Source organism: Apodemus sylvaticus, chromosome 13 (assembly GCF_947179515.1).
Source record: "Apodemus sylvaticus chromosome 13, mApoSyl1.1, whole genome shotgun sequence".
NCBI lineage: Eukaryota > Metazoa > Chordata > Mammalia > Rodentia > Muridae > Apodemus > Apodemus sylvaticus.
The window spans coordinates 69,661,667-69,687,539 of record NC_067484.1 but is presented as its reverse complement, the minus strand read 5'-3'; positions in this window follow the sequence as shown (position 1 = coordinate 69,687,539).

Here is a 25,873-nt window from a genome sequence, read left to right as displayed (position 1 = left end):
CAAACAGAAGACTGGCTTCCACATGGCTACAAGGAGGGTCTCAAAGCCCACCCCTGAAGTGACACACTTGCCCCAACAAGGCCACACCTCCTAATAGTGCCACTCCCTGGACCAAGCATATTCAAACCACCACAGGGCCCTTGCTTTGCTCTTCCTGGAATGCACCTCCGCCACACCTTCACATGACTGGCCCCCTTTCACAGTCAGGCCTCAGCTCCTGTGTTGGCTCTTCAGAGGCCTCTCTTGACAACCCAAACTGAAAAATTCCCCTCATTCTCCTCCTCAAGGCTCTGCCTAGTGCTTACCACTGTTCAAATTTCCTTGCATAAACATTTTTATCTATTGATGGTGTAATGGTTAGGGTATGGTTCCTGTGATATATCTAGTGCCCAGTCATGGCTGTCACAATTTTTTTAAAGATTTATTTATTTATATGTATATGAATACACTGTAGCTGTCTTCAGACACACCAGAAGAGCACATCAGATTCCATTACAGATGGTTGTGAGCCACCATGTGGTTGCTGGGAATTGAACTCAGGACCTCTAGAAGAGCAGTCAGTGCTCTTAACCTCTGAGCCATCTCTCCAGCTCCATGGCACATATTTATTGAGCCTTTTTCTTAGGGAATTGGATCTTTCCACTTTCCATGAGATCTGCTAACTGAGCAAAGGGAAGGGACCAGCTACTTAAGGGACAACTTGCCCATTTCCAAATGCTAGCTCCTCTCCATTCCCAAGTATCTAACGTAGAAATGACACCAACCAACCTCCAGCAGCTTTCCAGGAATAAAGTAGGAAAGCATTATCTTCATTTAACAGGATGTGGTGTCACATTCCTGTAATCCCAGCACCTTGGTAGAGGCAGGAGGATCAGAAATTTGAAGTACAATTCTTGAGCTCAAGGCCAGCCTGTGCTGTTTATTAAGACCCTGTCTCAAAAGGCGTGTGGGAGCAGGTAGGAAATTCTTCCTGATTTTAAACAAGGTTAAAATGAGCTCAGCCGAGTTTAAAATAAATGCAGGGTCCTTGATCATGTTAATGTTACAGAGTTAGACTCAAAAAGCAAAGTCGTGGGGCCAGAGATGGCTCAGTGGTTAAAAGCACTGGCTGCTCTTCCAGAGGTTCCTGGTTCAATTCCCAGCACCCACATGGCAGCTCACAACTGTCTGTAACTCCAATTTCAGGGGGATCCAACACCCTCACACAGGTGTACATGCAGGCAAAATACCAATATACATAAAATACAAATAAAAAAACAAAACAAAAAAATCAGTCATATAGGACAGATTTGAAACTTGCCAGCTAGGGCTCCAAAATAAAAGGATAACTTTCTGAGAACCAGGTTTCTCCTTGGAGGAGAGGGACAGAGGCAGGGGATATGACCGGACCAGATCATCCTAGAAGATTCCCAAATCCCTGGTATGAGCCGGATCTTTTGGGAAGGAGCTTAATGTCAGACCCACCTCTTCTTCGCTCTGTGGCCTTACCCAACTCTACCTAACATCCCCTGGTCACAGTGTTCTGATCTGCAATCAAGGTACCCACCTCCTTTGATTATTGGTGAACTTAGATGAAATAACTTACACCCAGATCTTACAGCACAGTGCTTGTTATTGTCGGTTTAAAAAAAAAAAATGGAAACAAGGAGCTGGAGAGCTCGGCACTGAAGTGTGATTACTGCGCTGCTAGTGGACCTGAATTCAGTTCTCAGCACCTACATCACCTAGTGGCTCACAGCCACCTGTGCTTCTAATTCCAGAGAATCTAGTGTCCTCTTCTGGGCTCTGTGGACACTACACACATAGCACATACAAACACATATACCAAATAAAAATAATTCATGGGGGGGGGGGAAACAGTAAAGTGGGGCGGTTGATGAGTTCAAGTCTTCAGCAGCGGCCACCTTCCAGGCAGAATGACATGAAGAGCAGCAAGCGTGGCTCCAGCTCCCAGCCAGCCTCCATCCAGCTGGAGGGAAACCCATCCCGAGCAAGCCCTCCCCCTCGCACCTTCAGGCCTCTCTACTCTTGCTGTGCAGAGGGCCCTACCTCTGACCCTGAGTAGATCAGCCAGGGACTGGATCATGTTTGCTTGGAGCTTCCCCCTTGGTGTCTGTTCCAGGCCCAGGCTGCTGGAGACTTCCTGGCTGGAGTAGAGGAAAGCGCATAAGCAGAGTGTGGCCTTGGTCTGAGACTCTGCTTCATTCTGGATTCAGGCCGTAGCTCTGCCATCTGCCACGGCGTGGGATGACTAGAGGTCAATGTTGAATATTAATTTGCCTGTTGGACATCTAAGATAGCAACCGATCAGCCCCCAAAGCAGCTCTGGAGTGAGGGGGATGGGATTTACCATGGCCAAGAACATTCTAGTCCTCAAACATTCTAGAACTTTTACACAAGATTAGACCTGCAAGAACAATGCACATTTTTCTGATAGAATGATCCTTGATTTTCATTAAAAAAAAATGAAAGAAAACAAAAACCATTAAAGAAAGCCACAGCTCAAGTAATTTCAGAATTACTGGTCCTACACTGACCATAGGAAGACTAAAAGCCTGTTTCTTTCAGCATGTCTGATGGTCAGGAGTCTAAGCCAAAGAGCAGCAAGGGAGGAGAGCCACTCTCCTCAGCAGACCCTTCCTGGCTAGCTGGAGCCCATCATATGTGTATGGGAAATTGGAAATTCTTAAGCTCAGTAAGCCCATTTCTCCCAAAATGTGGTTAGGGTGTTAGCAAACACTCAGCCATGCCCACTTGTCTTAGGGTTTTACTGCTGTGAACAGACACCATGACCAATGCAAGTTTTATAAAAGACAGCATTTAATTGGGGCTGGCTTACAGGTTCAGAGGTTCAGTCCTTGGTCACCAAGGCAGAAAGAAGCATGGCAGCATCCAGGCAGGCATGGTGCAGGAGGAGCTGAGGGGTCCACATCTTTATCCAAAGGACTGCTGAGGCATCTAGGAGGAAGATCTCCAAGACCATCCCCGCAGTGACACACTTCCTCCAACAAGGCCACACCTTCTAATAGTGCCAGTCCCTGAGACAAGCATATAAACCATCACATTCCACTCCCTGGCCCCCATAGGCTTGTTCAAACATGAGTCTATGGGGGCCATGCCTAAACAGCATAATGCAAATTACACTTAGTCCAACTTCAAAAGTCCCCATAGTCTATAGCAGTCTCAGCAGGTTAAAAGTTCAAAGTTCAAGGTCTCTTCTGAGATTCATCCAATCACTTAACTGTAATCCCCAAAGCAAGACAGGAAACCAATTGGGCAAACTCTAAACTGCATCTCCATGTCTGATGGCAAAGCAGTCTTCAGATCTTCAACTCTTTTTTCATGTTTGTTGACTGCAACAAGGTTCTGTCTCCTGGGCTGGTTCTACTCCCTGTTGTTAGCAGCTTTCCTTGGCAGGCATCCCATGGCTCTGGCATCTTTAACATCTTGGGGTCCCCAAGTCAACTTCAACTTCACAGCTACTTGTTCCAATGTCTGAGATCCACACATAATCTTCTGTGTATCTCCAAAGGCCTGATGTCGCTTCTCCTGCTCTGCCCTCTGTAGCACTCTAAGTTCAGGTTGATCCATTCCACTGCCATTGCTGTTCTTGGTGGTCATCCCATGGTACTGGCATCTCCAATATTCTGGGGTCTTTCACCACAACTAGGCTTTACCAAAGCCTCTCATAGGCGCTCTTCATGGTACCAAACCTCAACTCCTTTGCATGACCCCTTCAGTCCTGGGCTGTCAACTACAGCCCCTGAGGCTGCACGTTCACCAGTGGCCTTCCATGGCCTCTCACGATGCCAAGCCTCAGCTGTTCTTCATGCCTTCATGCCTTCAAAACCAATACCATCTGGGTGATTCTTACACATTACCAAGTACAGCTGCAGCATGAGGTACAACCTTGGCTATCTCTGGAACACAGCTTCTTTCTGTGCTTTCAGAAAACACTTCCTAGTAGATTTCACCTCAGCAATGCTGGTCTCTTCTTAAACTAATTTCTTAGCTCCAGCTAGCGGGCATCAATTGTCCCAGTAGTCTCCTTCTCCTCTTGAATATAAAGCCAGAGACACATGGTCGAAGCTGCTGAGTTCTGCTGCTTGCAGGAGCTGGAACATTGGACCTCTTGTTCTATTACATTATCACTAACTTCCTTTTTTCCAACTCCTTCACTGCCTAAGCTTGGCTGTCTTGGATCTTGCTCCATAGACTGACTTTGAACTCAAGAGATCTGCATGTCTGTCTCCTAAGCACTGGGATTAAAGGTGTGATCCATCAAGCCTGGATTTAAGTTTTTTAGAATTTGTTCTGTTCTAGGCTGGCCTTGAGCTCAGAGATCTGCTTATCTTTGCCTCCTGGGATTAAAGGCTTGTGCTATGAAGCCTGGACTCAAATTTAGTTGAGTGGATCTGGCCCCAAGGTCACCCCACTCCTGGTACCAACTTCTGTCTTAGATAGGGTTTTACTGCTGTGAACACACCATGACCAATGCAAGTTTTATAAAAGGCAACATTTAATTGGGGCTGACTTACAGGCTCAGAGATTCAGCCCATTGTCATCAAGGTAGAAGCATGGCAGCGTCCAGGCAGTCCTTCTGTGATGTCATCTCAGGGAGGAGGCAGAGTCTTTGGCTGACTTTGTCAGGTTGTAGGACTAGTGCTGGTGTGACAGTCTCTTCCTCATGCTACCCTCATGTGAATGCCAGACAGGTGGTTGGCCCACAGAGATGGTGGATGAGTAATAGGAAGGAGCTATTTCTTTTCCTTCTGGATACAATGAATCTAAGCTCTTGAGCCTGTAGTTGTTGTTGTTGTTGTTGGATTTTTGTTTTAAGTTTCCCAGGGGCCAGGGCTTCTCTTTACCTTCCCCTTGGGATATCCTTTCATGAGTCAGATGTCTTTGTTTTATCCCAAGTGCATGTATTTATTCCTTATATTTCTCTTGAAATTTTACATTATAGCTGGGCTGTGATGGCACACACCTTTAATTCACATTCAGGAGGCAGAGGCAGGCAGACTGCTGAGTAGGCAGACAGCCTGGTCTACAGGGTGAGTTCCAGGACATCCAGGGCTACACAGACAAATTCTGTCTCAAAAAACAAACGAACGAATGAATCCTACAACATATCTCTTAAAATCTAAATTGGGGCCTGAGTAATTATCTTATGTTTCTGAAGTATGCTCCATCATGGAGGCTTTCAACTCTGGCTGGTACTGAGTTGCTGGTTCTGGTATGCTCCTCTCAGTGCATTGAATTCCTTGTAATTCAGGTCACATTCTACATCTGTTCATGAACCTGCATCTACTCCCTTGATGAGAACATCTCCCTTTCTCTCAAACCCCAGGTACATGCAGTCAACCATTTTACCCATTGGCACTGAATACCATGAGATCTTTAAGAGGTGAATGTGGCTGGCACCCAAGCTGAATCAGGTAAACTTATAATCAGCTTACAAGTGAGAAAGGGGAGCTGGGAAGAGCCTGGCCCAGTGGTTCCTGACTCCAAGAGCAGAGCCTGGCCTCCACAAAGTGCGTACGTGCATTGGCTGCTCCATGGGAGGTTGTTTTTCCTCTGAGGGTCTTGTCTGAGTGTTCTCTAGGTGTGGTATCAAGTGAACTCTGCAAGACATAAGCCTCATAGACTCAGCTGTCAGACTAGACACAGTATCCAGCTTGGCCAAGAATCTCTGCTTATCCAACAGGATGCCACAAGAGGCAGGGGCCATGATCCCCGAACTAAGGAAATCTGAGGGGTCTTTTGGAGAAAACTCCCACAAAGGATGACATTTTCTTTGTTTGATTTTCCAAAGCATCTTTCTTTGCAAGGGAAATGAGGATTGTTTTGTTTTGTTTTTTGGAGACAGGGTTTCAGTGTGTAGCTTTGGCTGTCCTGGAACTCACTCTGTAGACCAGGCTGGCCTCAAACTTAGAGATTCACCTGCTTCTGCCTCCTAAGTGCTGAGAATAAAGACAGTTGCCACCACCAGTGAAAATGAGGACTTGGGAAATCCTGTTGTGTTCAATAAATTCTGAAAGATGGTCCGTGGACAAGAGCCTGTGACGGCTGCAGAGGAGGCCCTTCCTCCGACTTCCGCCTGAAGCAGAGGTAAGGTTGTTCCTGTTCCTCCCACCATCTTCCCTTCTCTGCACCCTGCTCTCAGCAGCACCAGCCTGAGTTAGCTCCTGATGGTGGGACAGTGGGCATGATGGACAATGAGAGACATACCCTTCTGCAGCAAGTTGACTTCTCCTTCAGAGAAGAAGATCTTAGATCTTCAGGACCAACCCTTCTCACAGGCTGCTCCCAGTCAGGATGATCCACCCCTCAGTCCTGGCCAAACCATTTTTGTTTTCATGTTATTTGCAAAGGGTTTTACCTTTGATATAATCAGTCTTCCCTCCATGGCTTTGTAGTCTATGGTTCTTAAAGGCTGCCCTATCAATTGTCAGGTTGTTGTTTTTCTTGTTATGTTTTGTTTTTGTGCTTCTTAAGAACTAGATTTCCTCTTAGATTTTTAATTCATCTGGAATTAACTTGTATAACTCTATAACTCTTGTATAGGATTGCTTGCTGACCAGTGATCATGGTTCCATGGGGACATCACCTCCCAAGGCCTTCAAATACTGCTTTCCTACTGGAGCTCCCACAGAGCCATGTGGCTAATTGTTGCTTTGTTGCTTTGAACTGTTTCCTCTTCCTGGTCCTGAACTGTAACAATTACAGTTAGCATTGGGTATGGCCTGAGCGTACTGTGTTTCTCTTTTATTCCTCCCAGGACCTTTTGCTGTTTTTCATCCCAGATACACTTACTTATCAGCTCAATGTCCTTCTTCCATTCCAGGCACTTTCTTGTTTGTGTCTGTTCAGGTTGTTTTCTTGCTACCAACAGGGTGTTTGTTTATTTTAGAAAACATGTTTGCTTTGCTACAGTGCGTGGCTAATCACAAGAGTGTCCCTTAACAGAAGAGCCTGACTCCAGGCATACTTTCTAAATAGTTGATCAAGTTTTATTGAGCAAATCCTCTTGAGATTCTGGTTGGAATTTTACTGATTGTGTGAATTTCCAGGGTAGAGTTGGTCCATTTACAGTAGTAAGACCTCTCACCCAGAAACAGTCTGGGCTGTGTTCTCAGGGGCCTCCAGGGGAGACCTTGTCTCTTGAGCCACCACCTACAGCTCCGTCTTCTCTGGGCTGGTGCCCTGAGCCACCAAACCCGTGTATAGTGCTTCATCCAAAGACTCGAGTGGGTGCACTCCCTCATTCCTCTCAGAGGTGGTTGAACACTTCCTTTTGCTCAGGAATTCTGAGTTTTTATCTTTCTAAGCCCAAAGAACTGCAGAGAGATTGGCCCTGTTTTTCTCCCGCACACTTTGGTGTGTCATCTTTAGCATCTCCCTTTTCATCACGTCTGAAATCCAGTGTTTCCAAGCTGGAGTTGGTCAGCATAGAATCTCCAGTCTAAGCTTCCCTACGATCCTAAAGGACTTAAACCCAGCTCTTCCTTCTGACCTTCCCTCTTCACATTGTCCGGTGTCATTTCTGAGCTCTGTGGAGCTGAGATGGCATCTTGAGTGTGCTTACAGAGTGTTTAAGGGGAAGAAACACTGTGACTGTGTGTTGCCTACCTCAAAGGCAAACGCTCCTGCACCTAGATTCGCCAGCAGGTACCAGCCTCTGATTGGTGCCAGCCTGAGCGCCACAGAGTTTCTAAGAATTCCTAGCCATTTATGAACCTTAGTTCTGTTTCCATAACAACCTGCTCTATCAGGCCGGCTGCCGAAGGCTTGGAGTGAAGGAGCACAGCCTTCCACCCTCTGCTCCCCTCCCTCTCCAGGAGAACAGCCATGGTCTTATTGCCAGGATGACTACTAAAAGAGCCAAAACCAAAGCTGTGTGGGCTTTCACAGCAGACTGGCCACCAAGCAATAGAACACAGGAGCCCATCATGAGTCAGAGTGCCCTAGAAGAGATGACTGGACTTTAGGAACAGGTACAATGAAGTCAGGCATGGCGGTACATGCCTTAATCCCAGCAGTTGGGGGCCGAGACAGGCTGATCCCTGTCTCGAAAAACCAAAATTAATAATGATGATGGTGGTGGTGGTGGTGGTGATAAGGATATGTACAATGGCAGTGTGGAAGCACAGGCTATTTGCTAAAGTCACAGAGTCCCAACACATAGACACCTTTTGCCTAGCCATGTTCCTCTCTGTGTCTGTTAAAAGTGAACACTGTGGGGTTGGAGAGATGGCTCAGCAGTTAAGAGCACTGACTGCTCTTCCGAAGATCCTGAGTTCAAATCCCAGCAACCACATGGTGGCTCACAACCATCTGTAATGAGTTCTGATGCCCTCTCCTGGTGTGTCAGAAAACAGCTACAGTGTACCTACATATAATAAATAAATAAAATTTTTTTAAAAAAAGTAAACACTGTGAAATACATAACAGTAATCAGAAAACTTCCCTAACTTAACACTATCACCAAATGTTTCCTTAGACATTGAAATCTAGAAGATGAAAGCAGGGCATGGTGGTGCTCACTGGTAATGCCTTTTTTGTTTTGTTTTGTTTTGTTTTTCGGTTTTTTGGATTTGGTTTTTTCAAGACAGGATTTCTCTGTGTAGCCCTGGCTGTCCTGTAACTCACTCTGTAGACCAGACTGGCCTCCAACTCAGAAATCTGCCTGTAACTCACTCTGTAGACCAGACTGGCCTCCAACTCAGAAATCTGCCTGCCTCTGCCTCCCAAGTGCTGGGATTAAAGGCATGCACCACCACTGCCCAGCTCAAACACATATTTTTAAGGCAGAAGGAACCATTCCCCCACCAGAATGATCCAATGCAGAGACAGGAATCTTCCACAGGGCCTGAAAAGTTTTGCTAACACAAGCAGCACTTCAGCCTCTCATTCTGGGAGGTCCCCGCTTGCAAAGGCATTGCTGCAGACCTCCACCCCAGCCCGTCCTCACCCAGCCCGTCCTCAACCAGCCCGTCCTCACCCAGCCCCCGAGTTGCTCAAGGCCCAGCCAGCCACCCAAATCTTACATGTCTAAATCTGAAATCAAAGTCCCCGGCAGGGAAAGGGATTGTCACAAGTAATTGCAACATCCCACAAGAATTTGGGAGTTAAAGGGAGCCAAACCTGGGCCTTCTCCAAAGCTTGCAAGTCTGAGCTTTTTGAGAACCACATTTGATCCTTCCAAAGTGTTAAAATGAAAATGTCTATTTGGGCCTGCCTGGGAGCTCTAGGGGACTGTGCATGGCCCCCGCTAGCCCACTGTGGTGACAGGTGCAATATTTCCTTGACAGAGGAAAGAGTAAGGAATAGCCTGCCGTGAGCCACAGGCCCTCGGAAGTGTCTCTGAACACCACCCATGGGAGGAGGGATTGGGAGATCAGCGAGAGTCAGGACCTGGATGGGTGCAGGAGAGAGGACGGATGGGAAGGAAAAGAAAGGCCTGGCACTCTTCCTCACCGACACATCCTTCCTCAGCAGCTTACACAGCAGCCGCCCTTTCCCTAGCCCCTGCCTCATCTCATCTCATTTCTACATTTTGCCTCTAAAGACATCATATACCTACCCTCTATTTTCACATATAGGGGTAAATAAAAAAAGCTATCTTTAAAAAGGAAACCCTGAAGCACAGTGTGAGGCATTTACCTGTAACCCAGGCAGTAGACAGGCCGAGGCAAGTGGATGGAGACTGTGAGGACTTGGGAGTCAAGCCCTGTCTTTACAACTGGAGGTAAGGGTGCTGGAGAGTCCGTGCAGAGGTTAAGAACACTGGCTGCTCTTCCAGAGGACCCAGGTTCTATTCCCAACACATATATGATGTCAAAACTACCTGCAACACCAGTTTTAGGGTATATGACACCCTTTTCTGGCTTCTCTGGGTATCAGACACACATGTAGTACATAGACATATATGTAACCAAACACCCACACACATAAATTACAAAGGTGGCCTGTCGATACAGTTGTTACCATCTTCTTCATATCAAACAGTAGCACTTGGCTCTTTGTGCAGAGCAATGAACAACATTAATTTTGTGAATCCTCTCAACAACCCCCATTTATGTTTTTGTTTGTTTGGGGTAGTGAGTATTTTGTGTTTTGTTTTGTTTTGTTTTGTTTTGTAGTACTGGAACTTGCTATGTAGACCAGGCTGACCTTGAGCTCACAGAGATCCTCCTGCCTCTGACTCCTGAATGCTGGGGCTAGAGGCATGCGCCACCACCACCTAGTAAGGCCAATATTTCTATTCCCCATCAAACAAAGAAAAGACCAGGCCTGGCAAGGTGAAGTAGCCAGCTCCCGCATCCCAGTTGTTTGCCTGTCAGGGGACCTAGGGAAATATCACCATGGCACATTTTTCTTCCTCACAGAAGAAAGGAAGGACAAAGCAGGGACATTCCAGCCTGAGCAGTTTAAAATGTGCAGGCATGATCAGAAGGGATGTTCATACCATATCTTCCCAGACTTCCCCTGGGTAATCCGGAAGTGACTGGTGATGCCTGAGGGTGGGGTTAAGAGGAGAGGAGATGGCCTATAGGTTGTACCTCGTACTTTAGATACATTGTTACAGTCACATGGATGGCCGATAGGTTAGATACATTGTAACAGTCATGTTGTACCTAAGAGGCATCCGAACTCTATTCCCTCCTAGTTCTTCAGGCTGTTTCAGAGGAGTGACATAATTTCTCACTGACATTACTGTAGCCCTGGCTTCAAAAAAGAAGAAGAAGTCCAAATCAGACAAAGCAAGATTTTCTGCTTGTAAGCCAGGGGTATAAGTGACCCTCAGCCCAGGTTCTTTTCAGCATGGACTAATACCTCTGTCCCTCTGCTGATTTACATGGTAGGTTTATTTAATTAGTCAGAGGTAAAGTCAAAGTGCAGCTTGTCCTCAGAGTCAATTAATATTTACGGAGTCACCCCACAGTGCATGACGCCAAGGCTACTGTGTGTTATCTGTCTGTATCAGCTTAGGGAGCAGACTTCAACCCCTCGAACCTGGCATGAGCAGGAAACCAAGAGCCAGCCAAGGAGGAGTGCTTGACGACGGGTCTCTGAGCCACTGTGAGGAATGAGGAAGGTCATGACCCTAACATCCCTAACTCAGTGATCATGCCAACCACAGCCCTGGGACACAGGAGACTTAAAGATTGATGGTTCTGTTCATAATTCAAAGAAAAAAAGAGTGGCAGAGAAAGTGGGGGACAGAGGTGTGATGGGAACAGAAGATACAGGGGACACACGCCTTAGCTGTGCTCACTAAGCATCATGCATGAGTAAATGAGGCGAGGCTCTTCCTACGCTTCACCTAGTCCTTCCCAGGAAGGGGAGCGGGACAGAGTGACTGATGCTGGAGCAAGTCAAACATCACGAGTAAATGCAGGAAAACCTGTCCTGGGCAAAAGAGCACTGCGAGGTCCCGTTAGGCCAGGGCCTTTCTCTCCTCACCCTCTTCTGCACATGTGAGAGCCACACTCTGACCCTGAAGCCTTGTTGCCTGCCTCTTTTCCTAGATGGCACTTCTTTGGGCTCTTCACCAGAGCCCTCTCGCGGAGTGTCTGGACACAGCCTTTACTGTGACAAGATCTTGCCATAGTGTTCGCCCTCCACCCTGGGTGTCCTCTTGAACTGCCTGCCATCCCTGACAAGGATCTCACAGCTCGCCCTAACGTTCAGTGTTGGGTGGCATGGGAGGCCCACGCTCCAAGCTGCCCTGTGGGCGTCAGTTCAGACACCAGCTCTGGAGCTTCCACCCTGTCCCCCATGGGAGCGACCGCACAGCCAGGTGTGTCTGGCATTTTCAGATGGACCGTGGTGCTTGACCTACCCGGGCCTGCCAGAGGGTCAGGGTGTAGGGGTTACCATGAGGCAGCCCCACTCCCAGGCATGGACAGGCCCTTCAGGAGGCCACGATCAGGTAAGTAGACATGCCGCTGAAGGAAGACTCCGCGGTCAGACTCCAGCAGCCAGAAAAATGGCGGTTATAAGTCAGAGAATGGAGCACAAGTAGCCAGAGACCTTCCCCACCCAGGTTTGGACAGGAAGACACCGGAAAGCCGGCAAGTGTCCCCTCCGGGTTTGTTGTCTCTGTACAGAATCAGAGGCTAGGTGGGATGGGAACTGCTCAGCCACCTCAGTGACTGATGGGGAAGTTGAATGGGTAATGGGGCAGAAACTGACATAGCCAGATTGTCAGCGGTGGTCAGCTCTGCTGGTTATAAGGGGCAGAAACGCCTGCGCCCTCTGCTGGTCCCCCAGTCCGGCTTTTGGCTTCCTCCCCAGGAAGCTTCCGGGCCTCCCTTTCTTGCTGCCCTGCACTGCAATGGCTGCTTCGTGGTTTGCAGCATTTTTTGCCTGTGAACCTAATGGGGAGCTGCTTTCCTGCCCCACCCCAAGTGTTTCTTCCTTCCTGACAGATACTCCTGAGTCTCACCGGATTCTAAAAGAAGCCCGGGAGTTGGACATCCCAATATACGCTGCTCAGGATTGTTAAGTGACAGCCTTTCCAGAAGGCTTGCCTGCCCCCGCCCCCCCAGCCCTGAGAGGCTTCCTCCCTCGCATTTCTCAATGCTGAACCATACCCTCGTTGGGCCTCCGAGAGTTTGGCCACGGTCTTTTCCCAATCAGCTCTCCATTCATTCCACGTCGGACAGACCAGGAGTATTCTCAGCTCTCTTTACACATCCTGTACAGTTGGGGCATTTCGATTGCTCGGTGCTCACCGTCCACCCTCGGCATTCATCCCCCCCACCCCCCGCACCTGCTGCGAGGCCTTTCGCTGTGTCTATTGTCTCCCAGTTGTATTGGCCTTGGAAGCACCCATAGCTTGAAAGCTTTAACTCCCATAAAGCCAGGTCAGTGCCATTCTCCCTAGGGGCACTCAAGGACTTTTCTGACAGCTGTGCCTCTCCTGAGGAAACCTCACACCCACTTCCTCGGAGCTCTCCTGGGTGTGGCAGGCCCAGCTTGGCTGGAGCCAAGGCTGTCATTGTCAGGTCACCGCAGGAGAGAGAGAGGCTTTGATTTCCCAGGAGATTGGGTGAAAGTGGGAAACCGCTGGAAGATGAGACCCCCTTAGGTGTCCCCCATCACACCAGTGGAGAGGCTCACACGGACCCAGAGACAACCTCAAGTCTCATGATGGTTCTGTCCCATCATCTGCCCCTATTCCTCCCCAAGGCCGCTTGCCTCCCTGGTTCCCAGGCCGGCGCCAGATTCTGGCGTGACCTCGGGCGGCGCCCAGTGCTGCTGTGGACAGCTCATTCCTCTGCGAAGGCGGCCGCGCCCTGCGTGTCCCGGCGCCGCCAGGGGGCGAATGCTGTGCCCGGCGGCTCCCGGGCCCCCGGCGCGGCCGCACGGCGCTCGGGAGGGGTCCGGCGGGGTAAGACGCTGCCTTTGGCGACCTCCAACCCGACCCTCGGGTGAGCCTCACGGCTCGGGGCTCCCAGGCCAGGGGCTGGGATGCGGCCACGTCTCCCGGGTGTCGGGGCACGGTGTGCGTGGGGGCTGAGCGCGCTCTCCGCGCTACCTCCCGCCCATCCGGCCCCCTTGGCTGCCTGGGCCCAGCCTCGCGCTCGCCCACACCTCGGAGCCGGCGGCCGAGTAGGCCGCATCCGGGGCGCCGCGAGCCGAGGACGCTTGGAATGTCAGGAGGGGCGAAGAAAGACGCAGCTTGCATCCCCGCCCTCTTCTCAGCCCTCGGCGGAGGCCCGGCTGGCCCAATCTCTGGCCGGTGCGAGGGGCGGACCTCGCGCCCGCCGCTGGCGGCTCTGCGGCGCCCGGGCGGGGCGCGCACCTGTTAGCGCGGGCGGCCTCGGCTCGCAGCCCCCCGAGCGCGCGCGGCCTCCTGCGGCACAGACCACCCGGGCGGCTGTAGCCTCCAACACGGAAACGATCAGCTTTAGGTTGTAAAGGAAAACAACCCGGGGGGGGGGGTAAGGGGGTGAAGGGGGTGAGTTTGCAGTTACATTCCAGGGCTGCTCCCTGAATCGCCTGGATGCTGCAGCCTCACACCCCAGCAGCTCACAGCAGTTCCAGGCCCGCCTTAGACAGACTGGTAAGAGGTTCCTCCCATGGAGAAATACTCTGGGATCACAAATCAACTGTTATGAAAATAACCAGAATAGCCAGAATAGGAAGGAGGTGGGGAGCAGAAGGAGCTCTCTTTGTGTCCACACTAACCTTCATCCTTTCTAGGTATTTCTATTGATGAAGAAATCCTTCCTTTCCAAAACTGAAGTCAAGCTGAGATTTCATTTTAAAGAGAATCCTTGAAGTAGCACATCTCTGCTTGTGTGCTGATCCGTCCCTCGCGTTTTTGGGTTCAGTTGGTTTAGATAAAACCCGAAGGTTTTGTAATTTCTCGAGTTAAAGGATAAATTAACTCTCAAGTCTCGTGTAAGCATTGGTTTTACGTCCAAGCGTTCAGAATAGCTTTCCATCTTGGGAATGTCAGGTCAAACCCGAATCAACCTGTATTCGGATTCGTAGCTGATGAGGTAGACACTCAAATCCTTCAGGGGGGGGAGACGATCCCGAATAAGGGCACTCCAATGCACTCCAGGCTGTCCACAAGAGATGTGCTTCCCCGGCAGCTTTGAGACAGCACTACAGACAAGTGTGGCCCCTGTCGTCCTAATAGCACCACTCTGTATGTTTGCCGGTCTGTGGCAGATGCAGACATCAGTAGAGAATTACAAACAATGATGAAGAATTCTAGAATGTTTAGAGCACATGGGGGTGGGGGTGGGGAGGAGCCAGAGGAGAAGGCAGTGGTGGAAGGGAGCATCCCTGACAGAACCTTTCCTGAACCTGTCTCTCCACAGGAGGCTACAGTGTCCTTAATGGTCACTCAAGTTTCCTTGTCAGCTTAGTGGTGACATACCCCAACTTGTCCTCCATCAGGAGGAGTTAGGGTTCGGAACTTGTAATAAAAACTTCTAAGGCAGGAAAATAGGTTTTTTGGACACTAATATTTGCACTTTGCCCTTCTCAGGTAGCCTCCATGCCCCTGAGCTAACTCATTTTTAAGGTCTAGCTGGCATAGACCCCCCTCCCCCATCCCTCAGTAGAGTGGCAGACTCAGGCAGCAGAGCTCCAGGCCTGGGACCCTTCCAGCATCACGGGCATCCTAGGGGCAGGGGTCTGCCTGGATTGTGTTTCTCTTCTGCTCCACAGTCTAGCTTGGATCTGGGTGGTATGGGCTATCCTGCTTCCAGGTACACCAGAAGACTGCTGTGTTAGGGACTAGTACAGAGATGCAAGAAGCAGCCCTTGGTAGCCCAGCCCTCCACAGACTGGCTTGGTTAAAGTTGAGAATCGCTCTGCTCCCCTGAGCCTGCAGGCAAGAATCCTTAGAAAGGCGAGCTCCTCATCCGCGGCTGGAGGATAGGAAGCTGTTCTGCATACTACTGGGGCCTTGACACTCGCCTTAAAGAGCAACAAGGTAGCCAGTATCACCAAGTGCCCTAAGTCTTTGTGTTTGGTCTCTCAGTCTCCCTAGGAGACAGCTCCAGGGCCTGGGAATGGGAGTTCCTCTGCAGACGTAAGTACCCAAGCCAAAACAGTGGCTGCCCTGCCGCAGCCGCCTGCACTCGGTGAGGCAACCTTTCCGCTTAGTTTGCTGCTTTTTCTCGGTCCAGCCCAGGCATCCCTCCTGAGCCGTCCTTCCTGCTCCTCAGCATCTGCAAGTGGTGTGCAAAAAGAAATGGCAGTTCCTGCCTCGGACCCCAGGGGCCCTGTTGCTCCCGTATCTTAGTACACTGAACTGCTTTATAAGGTGCTGTGGGTATTAAACAGATTCACTGTCAGGCTGGACAGCACTGAAGAATCCTGAGTTGATGCTGGGAAGACAGCAAAACCAACCAACCAACCAACCAACCTTAATGTGTATACTCAGAGCTAAATGCATGAATCTTATTATTTAATCCTTTTAAATTAATTAGTTATTTAATCTTATTTGTTTAGCCCTTGCAAGGCTCCAAGAGACATGTACTGTTACTCAACTCCTCATAGCTTAGGAAATAAGGCTTAGTGTGGTGGCCCACGCCTTTAACCCCAGCACTCAGGAGGCAGAGGCAGGTGGATCCCTGAGTTCGAGGCCAGCCTGGTCTACAAAGAGGAAACCCAAGGCTATACAGGGAAACTCAGTCTCTAAAGGGGAGTGGGGTGTTGTTCACAATCACCCAGCTTGTTTGCTTCTGGGGTTATGATTTCTAGTCCTCCATCATCCTACCCCCAGGTCCCCGGGCATGGGAGGGGCTTTGGGGAAGAAGAATGAGAATGTTGGCCATGCTCTGCCTTCCCCCACATTCCTCTCACTCCCCTGGAGTTGGTCTCCTCTGCTCTGAATAGGGTTCCGTAAAGGTGGGCGGCTGGCCCTCCGGGTGCTGGGCTCACCAGCTCTCAGGCTCCATGCTGCCGACCTCCCCTCCTACCTGGGCTGCGTGCTCTCACTCCTGCCCTGGGCCTCGTTATTGACCTCCCAACAGCCCTGGCACCTGGCCGGTGAGCAGCCGTGGACCCGTAGACCTCCAAGGTAGCCTCTGACTCTGGAACTCAGCACACCCTGGGGTTGTGGTGACTCCCCAGCCCCAGGAAGTCCCCCTACCTACCTGCAGCCCCGTGTTGTAGGGCGCCCCCACAGCACCGCAGAGTGGCCCCGAGAGGGGGTTGGGCACGGGTGGGTGTTTCAGAGCTGCTACAACTGGAATGCTCCAGAGCTCCCCTCTCTTCTCCAAAGGCCACCTTCTATGAGAACAAGGAAAGGGAAAGGTGTCCTGGGGGGAGAGACCACTCCTTACAGCCACCCTGCAGCTTGTGACAAAGGGACACAGGAGGGGAAAGAGGCCTTGCCAGGGGCAATGTTAGTTGTGGGGAAGGAGTCTCCCCTGCACCTGTTCCCCACCCAACACCCACGGCTCAACTGTGTGCTCTTAAAGGTTCCAGATTTGACCCCTATGCTCTGCATGGCTCTCTTTGGGCACCACTCGGGGTCTTATCTACTAGGACCAAAGACAAGACCTGCTCTGTCTTGGCCAATGGCAGTCGTAAGATGAAACAGATACTTGAGAGGGCAAGTATGCTGGAAACAGCATAATGACTGCCACTTGAAGTAAAAGTCCCGGTACTCAGCTCAGATGCCGGGGGAGAGTCAGACCATTTGAAGGAGGGGAAGAGAGGGAGAGAAATCGGCAGGGCAAAGCGACTGCTTTGAAGGAGTCGAAGGGAAAGAGTAATCAGAAAGACAGGGAGCGCAAATTGATAGGCGCAGGTTCCCCCCTCCCCCCCCCGCAGAAGGGCCCCTTTAAATATGAGCCTTTTGAGGCTGCTGTGATGGGGTCAGTGGTGTGGACAGTCAGGAAGAGAGGTGAGCAGGTAAGAAGTCAAGGCCCAGGGGCAGGACCTGTGGGTTTCCAAGCCTGAGGAAACAGGGACAGTCAGACCCTCCCACGGACCTAGCTGCGAACCAGCCGGGGAACATTCCAGCCTTATCGCAGCTCAGATCGGCAGCTGCAGAGGCCGAGCCTTGGGCGCCCGCAGGCCCCCGAGTTCGCTAGGGGCAACCCTGGCTGACCCAAGCGGGGCCTTCGGAAACCCTCCGCTAGCTGGAGGCCCAGGGGTTTTCCCTCGTCTTCAGGTCCGCGGGAACTGAATAAAACTAGAGAGGAAGGCGGGGCGTGAGGCCAAAAGCCCCAGGATGGGGAGGAATACAAAGATCCTGTCAGGAACGAACCAGCTCGGGACTTCCGAGTCACCAGGGCTCTGGGAGGCCCTGCTCCGGCCTCTATATCTCGAAAGATCAGGGTGTCACAGCTCGGGCCTGTGCTTCTTCTGATCCAGGATCCATCCTGCTGTTATCCTCCGCAGAAGGGGAGAAGAACACCCCGCCCCAAAGGCGGGGTCAGAGGGCTAACTGGACAGATTTAGACGACAGAGATGGCCCCTTTCTTCCTGGCATTCCAGAGGAAACCTCCGTCGTCATCCCATCCTACCTCAAGGCCCTGGCCTTCTTTACCCTGCTTCAGGGCAGCGGGCTCTCTGGCATTGGTGGAGACAAAAGTTAAAGACAGAGTCACCTCAGGTTAAGGGGTCCCCATGCCACTTCTCAGGCCAGCCAGGATATTTAGCTTTCTGAAGGGCTGTAGCCTGAAGCTGGAAACGTGACTCTCCAAAGACCTCTGAACTTCCGGTATGATGCTGCCCAAAGATGGGGTGCCAGCTACCGCAACACTAGGTCCAGACACACGCTCACCCTTTGCGGAATCACACCTCAGTCCAATCTCCAGCAGCAGCTGCCTCAGTGACATCGTCCTAGGATATCATTTCCCTAATACTTGCAGTATCCCAGTTCTGTTCCACAATTTTTCATTCATCACCTTTAAAAAAAAAATTACGTATGTGCATTGGTATTTTGCCTGCATGTATGTCTCTGTGAAGGGTTTGGATCCTGGAGTTACAGACAGCTGTGAGCCTCCGTGTGGTTGCTGGGAATTGAACCTGAGTTCTCTGGGAGAGCAGCCAGTGCTCTTGACGGTTGAGCCATCTCTCCAGCCCCCAGCCCCCAGCCCCCCCCTTTTAATCCCTCACCAACTTCATGAGAGTTTAGTCCTGTTTTACAGATGAGGCTCAAGAAACTGAAGTTGATTCCCGAAGCTTTTCCTGCCCAACTGCATAAGCACTCAAGCACCATCCTAGAGAAACAAGCCCCACCCCACCCCCAAAACCCAAAGCTTCCCAGGCGACATTCTCACACTGCAGAGCCACCTGTCCATCACCACCATCACTGTCACCACCGTAGGAATGTCCAGAGCTGGCGACAGAGCACAGTGGGCGCAGGAAGTTTCTACTGCTCCTAACCTCTTCTCCCAGGGCTCTTTCATTCTGGTGTCTCAAAAATGAGAGCCGCTTAGGTATTCCTGAGGGGTGGGCAGGCAGCAAGCCAGCACGTCCTGGCACACGGGAAGAGTCTGAGCTCAGCTTGGCACACTGGCTGGGCACAGCCTGGCCAGCATCACAGGACACGTGGGTGGGTCAGAGTAGCCATAGGTGCTTATGTTAGTTGGGGTGACTGCATTCAGAAGTGGGGAGGAAGGGCCCCGACCAAATGAGTGGGGAAGCCCTACAAACTCCCAGAGTTACAAAGCAGAGATCTGCAGCTGAAGGTGGCAGAGAAGGCATGGGGTGGGGCTTGTGTCTGGGCCCCCCTCCCCCAGCACTGCTCCCAGCCCTGGGGTTCTGTGCCTACCGCCCCACTGCTTTCCTCCTTCTCATTCTGGGAACTCATGGGGGGGGGGGGTTGCATGACTCCTGTGCTTGAGAAAAGGCGAATGGGACGGGACGTTCCACCCTTAGTCAAGATCAGAGGCATCCAGGAACATATAGGGCTTAATAGGACTCAGTTTCTCTCCAGGTAACCACTGGATCTGCCCTCACCTCCCTAAAAGGAGTCCAGATTTTAGGGCCATAGAAAGCTGGGTTAAAATGTCAATGCCTTTCCTTTTAGGTGTGCGACTCTAAGCCTTCCTGGGTCTCACAGCCCTACTCCCTGAACTGGCAGCAAGTTGTGGCAAAAAGTGCCCATGACGGGGCTAGAAGGATGGTGCACTGAATATGTGGGTACTGCCCTTGCAGAGGATTCAGGCTTGGTCCCCAGCATCCACGTCAGACAAGCCACCACCACCTAGAATGCAGCTCCAGTCCCAGGAGGAGCCGATGCCTCTGACCTGCAAGGGCGCCTGCACTCGTGAGCACATGGCCAGATGTGCGTGATTCCAACGCTGCTCTTAAACATGAATGCTACCGCTTATCAAGGGCCTACTACATACACACCAGTCCATGTCACGGATTATTTCAAAACTATTCTGTGGGCCAGGGGGAACTGAATTCAGGCACGTGTACACACACACACACACACACACACACACACACACTCCAGATGTGGCAGCACATGCCTGTAATCCAAGAGCAGACACGTGCCTCCCCAGAGGTCGCTGGTCAGTCAGCTTAGCAGGATTGGTGAGCTTCAAGTTGAGAAGCCTTGTTTTTGTTTGTTTGTTTGTTTTGGTTTGGTTTGGTTTGGTTTTTCAAGACAGGGTTTCTCTGTGTAGCCCTGGCTGTCCTGGAACTCACTCTGTAGACCAGGCTGGCCTCGAACTCAGAAATCCACCTGCTTCTTTCAGCCTCCCAAGTGCTGGGATTAAAGGTATGCGCCACCAACACCCGGCTTGTTTGCACGTGCGTGTGCACACACGCAAACTCTCCGTGAGACCGGTGCTATTGACTGCCCCCCACCTTATAGACAGACCACAGCTTGGGTTAAGCTGTAAGCTGCAGGGCTGGGATGTAGATCCTGGACCCCGACTCCCTGGTTCTCGGTGTTGTCAGCTACTCCTGGGTGCTCCTGACGGGTGTGGCTAGATACCCACGACTGGGTGGCTCCTACCTCCGCAGTAATGACCGGAAGAGCTGCGCTCAGTCCCCTGCGTCTGCCCTTTGAACTCGGGACAAGCTTTTCCTGGCCACCTCCCTGAAAGTCCTTACTCCTTCCCCAGGGCCCAGCTGTGGCCTAACATCCTGTGGGTGTGTGTGGGACTCAGCCATGCAGCTGGCTCCTGGCGGCCTGTGTCCTCTGCTGCATTTGCTTTAGCCTCCTCCCGTACGCCCAGTCTCCAGGCCCAGGGGGCCTTTTCCTGGACAGCCCTTCTTGCTCACCTGCAGCGCTCAAGCCTCCATCTCACTCCCTCAGAGACGTCCCAGACCACACTCTGCCCCCCAGTGCAGTCAAAACCACGATTCCCTTTGGACTTTATTACCTCGGCCCCAAGCTGTTTGATTTTTGTGAGCAGGTCCACAATGGCTCTGCTCAGCGGGATCTCCCTGCCCAGCACAGAACTCCCGTATGTTGAAGGAGTGAAGGAAACTGGCCTAAGCCCCTCCCCCAACAGAGACATCTGTATTCAAGCAGAAGGTAAGGCCTGTCCCCATCCTAGCTTCCTGAACTAGTTCACAGCAGAAACCAAACCCGAACAGCCTCCTCAGCTCAGACCCACCTCTCGGCCTGGCAGCCCCTGTTACTTGAGCATCAAGGCTGACGCCTGGGCTGCCAGTTTCTTCTTCAGGGAAAAAAAAAAAAAAGACAGAGACAACGACTGGTGTCATTAAGCTCTTAAGTCCCAATACCGTGAGTTCAACACCTCACAATTACCCTTTAAATAGCATTGCTATTTCTAATATAGCGGTGGTGGTGCATGCCTGTAATCCTAGCACTCTGGGAGGCAGAGGCAGGTGGATTTCTGAGTACGAGGCTAGCCTGGTCTACAGAGTGAGTTCCAGGACAGCCAGGGCTACACAGAGAAACCCTGTCTCGAAAAAACCAAATCCAAAAAAGAAAAAAGAAAAAAGAAAAAAAAGAAAAAAGAAAGAAAGAAAGAAAAAGAAATGGCATTGTTGGTTTCATTATGCACCGGAGAAAACTAAATCTAAGAAAAGTCTTATCTGCAAAGTTCTCCAGCACGGATCCAGTGAGTGACAGACGCCACACGGTCAGAGCTGGTATATCTTAGTCCCGAACTTGCTCCTCTGAGACATGCAGTCCAAGGTGAAAATCTGGATTAGGTCTTACTTAGTAGGCTACATGTATTCAAGCACGCTGAATTCTCTGAATCCTGAAGGCAATCTCCACCCTCACTGTCCCTTAGGGCACTGATTAAGTTGACAAGTATTTGCAGAATACTTACAGTAGCAGTACACTAGACACTTTTGCAAAATACCAACCCAGAATCCGTTCTTACATAGAGTCTATGCTAGTAGGAAATCGGCAAATGTGTGTCCTATTACAAATAGCCATAAAGTAAAGGAAAACCAGAGCAAACACCGAGTGATAACATGAGAAATAGAATTTAGACGGATCTGGGAGTGGCCAGAGATAACATCTATACATTGATGCAACAGGCCAATCAGCTGGTTGGTTAGTCTAGACCAGAAAGATGGTCGAGGCCTCCTCCCTGGGCTGCCGAGAACCCTTTCCCTGCGCGTGGTAGGGGTGGGGCGTTGTGAAGGGAAAATGCTACAGCCCACGGCCATTTTGCCATTTTCTGAGCTCCTGAGATTGGAGACCCTGTGACTTCAGAATAAGGGCGGCATAAGTCATATGTGACTATTTTTTTTTATTTTTTGGACGCTCTGGACTAAAACAGGAAGGGTGGGATCTTCTACGCCCTGATGCACTGGAGCAGCTGGCTTCTTGCCGCCCTCCCCATCCCAGAGTGTGGTGCTTTGTCGCCACCTGGTGGTTGTAGCGGAGACTGCATGGGTTGGCCGGACTCGGCCGCCAAGGGTAGGATACAGAGTACAGTGCTTTTGGCGCAGAGGCTAATGAACCCGCAGGAGGTTTGGGTGACTTCCCGGCAGGGGGCAGAGGTGGGGAGAGAGAGCGAGGGTGGTGCATGGGGAACCGCTGCTTGAAAGTCAACTGACTGGGGACTGACAATGGCTTCATTGTGTCCAGGGCCTTGACCTTGATTTCCTGCCGCTCTCATCCCTGGAGTATGGCATCACCAGGGTCTGATTGGCCAGGAATCCTCTTGGCGACAGTGGGCGGGCTGTAGGGTTGGACACTTGTCCTTGGGCTCCCCAAAGGCTGAGCCGGTGCTGGCCCTGCCCTCCCAGGAAACCCACGGGGCGGGGCAGCTTGTGGCCCGGGACTCTTAGGAGTCAGCCCGAGGTCCTTCACCAGCAGGAGGCAGACAGCAGACACCGCGGACCCTGAAAGGCAGGCGGTGAGGCCTAAAACCCGGGATCTGCGGCTTGTGGCACCAGGCTCTATCTAGCTTAGGTCTAGAATTCTTGTGCACAGGCAGTAGCACCTCCCATTTTGCTTTGTTTTGTTTCTTAATTGCACACACATAGTTACACTTTCCAATATAAAAGGCTTTACACAATGTAATAAAAAACGAAGGCTGCGGTCTTTGGTCTCCACTCCTCAGGTAGCGTATTCCTTTACTGTGTACCCTGCCTGATCTCATTCAATGAGATACCTCCGTTTCAATGCCCCAGTTTGTGCATATAAAAAGGTTTGGTCGGGGCAGAGCCTGGTGACACGGGCCTGGAAGCCCAACTCTGGAAGCTAAACATGATGATAGAAAGTTCAAGACCAACCAAGGCATCTTAAGGAAACCCTGTTTCAATTTTCCTCCTCTCCCTCCTCCCCCTCCTCCCCTTCCTCCTCCTCTTCGTCCTCCCCCCCTTCCTTCTTCTTCTTCCTCTTCTCCATTTCCTTCTTCCTTCTTCTTTTTAACTTAAAAAGAAGTCCCGGGACACATCTGAGTGACAGAGAACTTGCCTAGCCCTGTGGTGAGCTCCTAGATTCAATGTGTAGCACCACAAAAAGGAGGGAAAATGACAGACAGGATGTTCAGTTGGAAGTCTAACCCAGCATGCCTAGCATGCACAAGGCCCTCACGCGTGCATGCACATGTACACACACACACACACCACATTGTTTTTATGTTCTGACTGAATATGGGAATAAGGATAATGAGTACAGAGGTTATCTGGGATAATTAGCACAGTACTTGGCACACAGTGTCTTAATTTTGTTCTTGTCGTTGTCTTTGGATCCCAGACCCCAGCCACTCTTTCCTCCCTCCATACACAGCCTGCTCACCCCTCCCTCCCTCCCTCCTAGTGAACCAGACTGATAAAAATCTGTGTCCCTAATGTCTGTGCTTTTGAAAAGCTAGAAAGAGCAGCTGGTGTTTCGCAGGGCGCTCTGCCCTTCCCTCCCGTTTTTGACCTAGATGCGACCACTCACTGCAGAAAGAACATTCCTATTCTGTGACAGAAGAAGAAATGTTGATGGCCCACATGATACTGAGGGTCTCCACGGTGATGCTGCAGACAGAGCAGCCCCGGAAGAATGCTGAAGGGAAGGCCAAGAGGTCCGAAAGCGCCCTGGAATGCAGCCAAAAGCACAGTGCTTAACCTCTGTAATACTTAGGTCCTTGGGTCCTTACCTGTCCAACCTGTCCAGTGGCTGCCACCTCCGCTCAGGGTATGTGAGGATAACAGATGGAAGAGTGCCTGGAGGGGCCTGGCTTTGAGAGAGCCCCTAATAAACAGTGTGTTTTGTCGTATTGTGAAGCAATGCAGTGTGTTTACTCCACACTTCAAGTATGCAAAGGGCGTTACTAACATCTTTCTTCTTTTTAAAATAGGCTGGTCTTGCTCGTTGTGATGGTGTGTACCTATAACCACAACACTTGGGAGGCTGAGGCAAGAGGGCCGAATTCTAGGCCAACCTGTACTAAATAGTAAGGACCCTAACACACACACACACACACACACACACACACACACACTTCTGTAGCATGTAGGAAAAAAATTGGTTTTGACCCAAGAGTCACTAAAGAAAGGAAAATGACCTGGGATCTCTGGGGTCTCTGTTAGAACATCTGCTGTCATCTGTTGAAGCTGTTGCTGGTCCCCTAAATGTCCTCCACCCAGAGACCACAGGACACCGAAGAGTGCTGTTCCAGAGGATGCAGTGGGAAATACACGAAACCTTGCAGGAATGGCACAGGGCCAAACCCCAGGTTCAGCAAGCACCCTTTAGCTGCCTTCTATGAGCTGCCTGCTGTGAGCCGCCGGGGCCTCCACAGTGAGGCACAGTGAGGCCTAGCCAGCAGTTCCGGCAACAGCACAATTTCATTTGGGAAAAACACTTGCTGTGAATATTGACCAGTATTTTTTCTGCGTGTAGCAGGTGCCCCCTGTTGTAAAGGACGGGAAACAAGATGATCAGAGCCTCGCCTTCAAGCAACTTGTCTCTCCATGACTTTCCTACATATGGTGTGCTCGCTACTTATTATCTTTTATAGGCACAATTTACAGGCAGACACCCTTTTTAAGGATATAGTCCTATGATCGTTGACAAACGCGGCTGTGCAACCATCATCCCAGCCAAAATATAGCAGTACACTTCCACTGCCTCTGCAGCCTTGCTCCATGCTTTGGAGCTAAGCTAGCCTTCAGCTCTAACCACTGACCACCACCGCCCCCATTTCTGTTCTTGAAGCCCCTCCTTCAATCTGGATGAAATTTTACAGTGGGTAGCCTTTTTAAAATGTGTGTGTGTGAGTGTGTGTGTGTGTGTGTGTGAGAGAGAGAGAGAGAGAGAGAGAAACAGTGCACATGTAGAGTGCATGCCTGTAGAGATCTGGAAACAGCTCTTTCTTTCGAGAACCAGTTTGCGGCTTCCACAGTGGGTTCCAGGTCTCACACTCAGGTCCTCAGGCCCGGGTGGCACGTGCTTTTGTCCCCTGGGCCTTGCTGGCTCCAGTGTGCAGTTTTCTGTGTAGTTGTTTGGGTTTTTGTTTGTTTTCTCAGTGCTGAGGGTTGACTCTGGCCCTGTACCAGCAAGGCGCATGCTCTCCCGTGAGCTATAGCCCTATGCACAGCGGCCTTTTGCCCCCACTGTTTTGCTGTTTTGACTTGCTTTGGGGATCCATTTTTATTAATGTATGTATCATTGGCTTAATTTTTCCTTCAATTTTTTAAATCATGAACATTTCCAATATATAGTTAAGAGAAAAAATAATACATTGAACCTAGATTGAGTAATTGCATTTTGCCATGTATAAGAAAAATCTCTGAACATTAACATACATTTACTGAATCATTTGAAAGTAATTTATAAGGGCTGGGGAAATGGCTCAGTGGTTAAGAGTGTTTGCTGCTATTGTGGGGGACATGGGTTCATTTCCCAGCACCCACATTAGAAAGCTACCTTTAACTCCAGTCCCAGAGAAACTTACGCCATCTTCTGACTTTCTTGGGCACCTACAGACATGTA